This window comes from Hevea brasiliensis, chromosome 14, assembly GCF_030052815.1.
Source record: "Hevea brasiliensis isolate MT/VB/25A 57/8 chromosome 14, ASM3005281v1, whole genome shotgun sequence".
NCBI lineage: Eukaryota > Viridiplantae > Streptophyta > Magnoliopsida > Malpighiales > Euphorbiaceae > Hevea > Hevea brasiliensis.
Genome location: NC_079506.1, coordinates 13,371,713 through 13,379,058, shown reverse-complemented (window position 1 = coordinate 13,379,058; position 7,346 = coordinate 13,371,713). Strand labels below are relative to the sequence as shown.

Genomic DNA, 7,346 nt, shown 5'->3' with positions numbered 1-7,346 from the left:
CATTAGGTATCATCTTGAGTTCGGTGGTAAGTCCCTTCTTATGGGATTGAATTAAATCAATGACAAACCTAAGAGGGTTATGACCTTTATATTCACGGAGCTCTCATTTTTTATAATTAAAAAAATACAGCTCACCATATATAATGAAATTTATGAATAAAATAAATAAGACACATGTTTATGTATGATTGATGATCAAAGATTTAGCTAAGTTTTACGGTGCTCGGTACAACACTGTTGATTTAGTTTGATTTGATCTAAAAGTGATAAAATCAAATAAATTTAACTTACCGAGACTGAATTCAATAAAAAAAAATTTTTATAAAATATTTAAAATATAATGTATATAAAAATTTTATAAATACTATTATAAAAATATATTTTATATTTAATTAATTATTTACAAAAGGGATTAGCCTCTAATCCATGAATATTATTTTATAAACATAAATTTATCTCTAATTTAATTATAGACTATTCAAACCGACCTAATAAAATTTGATTGAATTAGATACTTCAAAATATTTAATCCGTTGCCATCCTTTCTCTCATCCAAAAGTCAGACATAATAATTTCATAATTTTTTTTATCATCTGACTTTAATAAGAGTCAAACCAGTCAAAGAAATAATATAAATAATACAAAAATCTTATGTGCAGATATTATAAGAAATTTATTTTTATAGATAAATGGTAATACCCAAGTAAGTGTTTGCCAATTCAACTCATGTACTTTATTGTGTTATATAAAAATTTACATTCTTTTTTAGTTTCATTAATTGAATGCTAAGTGAGGCCTTCCTCAGTTTATTAACTCTATAGATCGAACACTTGACTAATCCATAAAGTGTAGTACGCATTCTTTTTTAGATCGGACTTGCTTGGATTAAACCCGTGCTTTTATTTTCATATGTATTGAAAATATTTTCATGGACACCAAGCAAGCAAGATATGCACAAATAATAGAGTTTAGGGAGGGAGAGATTTTTTCACAGTAAAATTTATAGATTGCCCACTAAAAATAATTGTTGATAAAATTCGATTCTAAGTAATAATTATAATCGACATATAATTGAGAGATTTAATTTTAAATTTATATAAATTAAGGAATTAAATTTGATGAATCTTTTAATTTATTTTTTAAAATAATTAATGAATAATTGAGAATAATAAAATTTAAAAGTGAAATAATAATTTACTTATTAAATAAATTAAATATTTATAAAATCCTGCAGGCACCAAAAATGTGATGGATCGGCGCCACGATTGACAAACCAGTAAGATCTATATGAATTTAAACCCATGTCTGTTATATGCTCTAATGACATTTTATTGGGATGAATATTAGCATCAATTTTCATGGATAATTTTAACGGATAATTTAGAGCCTTAGAAGTTAGAATCACTGACCAATTAACTGACGAGAGAAGTTGCAAAGTTGAGGAATTAATCTCATATATGATCAGCGTCAATTTTCATGGATAATTTTAATGGATAATTTAGAGTCTTAGAAGTTATCTATATTAATTTTTCAAATATATTAGGATTGGATTGGATTACACCTGTGATTTAATGTGGACGTTATTTGCAAAAACAATTTATAAACTAATAAATGAAGCATTCAATTAAACTAAGGTCCAATATTGTAAATTTCCTTCTTAAAATAATTAATTAATGATAAACTTAAAGCAGATATTCTTTCCCTGCGTGATGGCAAGGTAGGTATCATAGTTTAATTATAATAGAGATTCATGATATCGGATAAAAAATAATCATATTAAAATTCAACTTGGAGTTAATGAGATAATGTCAAATTATATTATGGCTATATTATAAATACGCACATATCCTAGAACAAAAGACAAACTAGCGATTGTTTGCTAAAAGAATAAAGAAAAATTAGTTATCATTAGTAAAAATGAGGCGCTCAATTTGGTTGGTATTTATTCTTGCTTGCTTCGCAGGGTTAATTAATGATGGGTTAGCAAATCCTTTTAGCTCAGATTCTGCAAGTGAAGAGGCTGTTGCATATTGTGGCTGTACTGCTGCTTGTTCCGGCTGCCCTTATGAGGTAAGGCGGGTTCAAATTGGGCGAGGGGTAATCGGGACACAATGTACATGTGTATGCCATTGCCCATCATCAACTCCTCAAGTTCCAAAGGCACCATCAACTCCTCAAGTTCCAAGTGTACCGTCAACCCCTCAGGTCCCTGGAGCACCTTCTCCCCAATTCTTTTTGTCTCCAGCCTGTGCTGCATCCTCAGTTAATGTGGGTTTGTGTTGGGCTCGATCTGCCGTAGGTACAGTTTTTCAAAATCTTCAAATGGCGGAAGGATGTTGCAATATGTTTACACAATGGGCTGACGATTGTTTTGGTGGAAACGAGGAAATTCCTAAGCTTGTCTCCTACTTTGTGCCCCCTGCTTTGGTACAATATTGTTCAGCTCATCATTAGTCAATTTGTATTAATTTGTTGCCGAATGCCTTTAAAGAATATATTTATATTTCAGGATCTTAGCTAGCTATATATCGTTGGAAGATTAGTTTATTATTTAGATTTCCAGTAGTTGTTACGTGTCTGAGGCATTTGGTTAAATTGAAGTAATTGTGTTAAGCAACATTCTTGCTTTAGTTTTATATATAATTTTTTTCCCTATTCAGTAGGTTTTATATTTTATTTATATTCAGTTTGATTTTCTGGATCTTTATAAATACCAAAGATGCTAAACTTTATTTTCTAATTCATAGATTTGATGCATGAGGTCTTTGAGATCATTTATTGCTACATACGACAGCCTGCAATCTGAAACTTGGATATCACAATGCAAATTACCTTTACTTGCTAAGCTCATGGTAGATAATTTGAGAACCTAGTGGATATAGACTATACATTTGTAGATGGGGTCTCATTTGGTGGCATGGTTTCAGAGCCTGCTCTTCTGCCTCTTTCACTTCTGCTGTTGTCAGCAAATTTTAAGCTTGCCTGAAGTAATCCTTGCTCTTTCTCCTTTGAATTCCATTCAGACATGTAATAGTATTCTTCTGTTCAGTATTTTCGGATGATGTGCCACAAAACATTCCACCCCATTGTGGGAAGTATATTAAACATATTGCGAGAGTGCAGCATATAATCATAATACCCATGAGTGTTATCCTTTTTTCTTTGTAGTATTTGGATCCTTTGAAGAAAATTAGTTGAGTCAGAACAGCACCCACATTTCCACCACCGCCTGTCATACCGGATATTAGCCCTAATGACCTGGAGAATTAAACGTATGGATGCATAAATATTAGAATTGATCCTCTGCGAGATAGTAAAGGAATGGAATCAAGTGGAAGTAGAAATCTTAATTACCTCCTCGAGCACTTAAGGATCCCACTTGCCCAAGAATGATGCACAGTACACCTCCCAATGTCTGCACTATCCACAAAGCCCATAGCCTACCTCTCATTCCAAACCTCTTTGCTACGATATCAGAAATCAATCCTCCAGCTGGTCTAGAAACAATATTTGCTAGTGCAAAAGTTGCTGCAATAAACAATATTTGCTTGTCCAAAAGTTGCTGCAATAATTCCTGCTGTGTGGAGTTCCAGATCAAATCTGTCATAAAAAAATTCAGCTATTATATTGTCAATTGTCTGCTCCGCCCCAAAACAGTATCCTCAAGTTAATGCCAGGATCCACCCTCTGTAATTTGTAACCCCATGATAGAAGACGCTTGAGAATTTATCTTTGGGTTTATCCCCTGAATTTCGTAGCCTACCGAAGTTCCCGTCTGGCAAGTCCTGGCCGAAGATCAATGCTGCAAATGCTGATAACATTTGAAACAGGGCAGGAATGAAAAATGCAATTCTCCAAGCTGTAAATTTCACTGCTCCAATGTCACGGATTAGGCCAAAAACAAGGGGCATCATCAGCTGCGTCGCCCCACCACCAAGATTGCCCCATCCGCCTGCAACACCATTAGCGGTGCCAACTACTGGGGCTGAAAACATGGAGCTCATCATCCAGAATTGAGTGGAGACAAAAGTGGCCAAGGAGAAGCCTGTGAAAAAGAGTGCTAGGATAAAAGATACAGGTGATGAGGCGTTGGACATGAAGCAAACTTTTAAAGTTATTTAATTATTTTTAAAGAATTTAATTATTTTCTTATTTCAGTTATAAAATTAATGAGATATATTATTTCAATAATATAATAAATAATATAATATATTAAATTAATGATTATATATTTAATTTAATAATAAAATAAATTATATAAAACATACCCTTATCAGTCATTTTATATATCAATAGCAACAGTTAAATATAATTTTATCAAACACTTAACATAAATAAACTATAATAAGCTATCAGCCATTAACTATCAAATAACAGTAATAATTATCAGTTATCAATTACAACCAACAGTTAAATTAAATAGACTTTTAATTTAATTCAATTAGTTTGAATCTTTATAAATAATTAGATTAAAAACTTATTTAAATATAATTATAAAATAAAAAATTTAATGTATTACTAAAATTTTAATTAGGAAGAAGGTAATTTAAATAAATCTTCATAAACACTAATTATAATTGATAAAATAAATAATGAATTCTCCTAATTATAAAAGAGATAGAAAACGTGAGCCGATATTGTAATGGACTTTGTTTGCAGAAATAATTTATTTATAAACTAATAAATGATAACACGTAATTAAATTAGAGATCTAGTATTGTTAATTTCCTTCTTAAATTAATGATAAATTTATAGGAGATATACTTTTCCTGCGTGATTCAATTATGAAAAGACAGGTAGCATTGTTTAATTGTGATAGAAATTCATGATATCAGATAAACAAGAATTAAATTAAAATTCAACTTGGAGTTATTGACATAATTTCAAATTAGATTGTGGGTATTCTATAAATACCTGAGCTGCCCAACGAGATTAAAATCAAATCACACTACATAAATATCATAGAACAAAAGAAAAAGTCGTTGTCATTATTAGTCAAAATGAGGTGTTCAATCTGGTTGGTATTTGTTCTTGTGTGCTTAGCAAGGTTGATGAATGATGGATTAGCAAATCCTATTAGTGAAGAGGCTGTTGCATTTGATTGTGGCTGTACTTTTGCATGTTTTGGCTGCCCTTATGAGATAAGTTGGCTTCAAGGGGGGCGAGGTTCAATCGGAAGACAGTGTACATGTGTGTGCCATTGCCCATCAAATCCTTTCTTCCATAGCCCAACTCCACCAGCATCATCAACTCCTCAAGTTCCAAAAGCACCATCAACTCCTCAAGTTCCAAAAGCACCATCAACTCCTCAAGTTCCTGGGGCACCTTCTCCACCATTGACTTTGTCTCCGGCCTGTGCTGCATCCTCAGTTAATGTGGGTTTGTGTTGGGCTCGATCTGCCATTGGTACAATTTTTCAAGACCTTCAAATGGCTGAAGGATGCTGCAGTATGTTTATGCAATGGACTCATGATTGCTTTGGTGGACATGAGGAAATTCCTAGAATCGTTTCCTACTGGGTGCCTCCTGCTTTGGTACAATATTGTTCAACACATCATTAGTCAATTAGTACTAACTTGAAGCCGAATTCATTGGAAAATATATTTGTTATTTTAGGATATTAGCTAGCTATATATGGTAGGAAGATTAATTAATTTATTATTTAGATTTCTAATAGTTTTAAGTGTTTGAGGTATTTGATTAAATAAAAGTAAATGTGTTAAAGCAATATTCTTGCATATATATATATATAATGATAACTGATTTATGTTAAGTATTTGGTAAAATTATGTTTAATTATTAATGTTCATATGTAAAATGACTAATAACAGTATATATATCATATAATTTATTTTATTATTAAAATAAATATAATTTTATAAATTTATTATATTATATTATTTATTATTATTAAATTAAATATTTAATTATTAAATTAATATATTATATCATTTATTATATTATTAAAATAAATCTATAATTATTGATTCATTATATTATATCATTTATTTTATTATTGAAATAAAAAAATAATTAAATTCTTTAAAAAATAATTCAATAACTTTAAAAATATAGTTATAAAATAATAAAGTAATTATTATTGTTGATAAAGAAAAAATTTATAACTAATTTTAAATTCTTAAATGTAAAAAAAAACATTTTTTTATAATAAATAAATATTTTATATTTTATGTTATTAATAAAAAAATATTTTAAAAAAGTTATAATGCGCTAATAAAAATATTAAAATATAAATAAAAAAGATAAAAGCATTAAAAAAATTAATTTTCGAAATAAATGAAAAAAAGTTAATATGATCTAAGTAAAAAATAAAATCAAATCAACTGTCAGCTAATGAGAAACAACTATATTTTGATACAAATTGTAGTTATGAGTACCATATCAATTACCCATTAGCTATTAGCTTTATTTTTTAAAATTTACCAAACACTCTAATTTATTTATTTGGGTATTTATCAACTATCAACTTCATTTTTTTAAGTGAACCAAACACCCTCGCATGCATATCAAAAAGTAATTAAAATTTACTGAATTATCCTTGTTTGCACTTTTTTTGTATTCAGATTTTTGTACACCTAATCAAGTGCTTACCAAATTAGTGTGAAATGAAGTTAATTATTAAATTTGTTTTTTCAAGAAATCGTCATCCGCAGAAGCACTTTTCAGTAAAATTTATTAAACAAGAAAACATCAATAGAGAGAGCAATTTCAGTGGCATTGTATGGAACAGAGCAGGTTTTGTTGTAAAATATAAAGCTATCATATCATTTTAGAAATTGAAAGAGAGGCTGAAGGTTGCAAAGCTGAGGAATTAATCTCATATATGATCAACATCAATTTTCAAGGATAATTTTAACGGATAATTTAGAGTCTTAGAAGTTACCTACATTAATTTTTCAAATATATTAGGATTGGATTGGATTACACCTGTGATTTAATGTTTGTAGAATGGTATTGGATGACCGAAGCATTTACATTACCTCCATAGCATTGATTAAACAAAAATTTAAAACTGAAAGAAACGTATAAATAATAAAAATATGACATAGAAAATTAAATTGGATTATAAAATAAATAATTAATGAATTCTCATAATTTTTAGTTGAATTAAAGTTTACATTAAAAAAAATTATATATATTTTTTAAATTAACATAAGATTTTAATTAATTAAAACCTTTTCACTCGAAAATTTCTTTTTATATATTATAGACTTATAGCAAGTTGCCATCAAAATTAATGGAGCTAATACTCTCACCAAATTCATAAAATTGTTGGTGAGAATTCCCCATATTTTGATATTCTTTAATTTCTAGGTTTGTTGATT

General features: G+C 29.2%; 1 pseudogene; it reads right to left on the bottom strand.

Moving 5' to 3' along the window:
• Positions 1–2,883: 2,883 nt before the first annotated feature.
• LOC131172784 (high affinity nitrate transporter 2.5-like) lies at positions 2,884–4,097 on the bottom strand (annotated as a pseudogene).
• Positions 4,098–7,346: the final 3,249 nt, after the last annotated feature.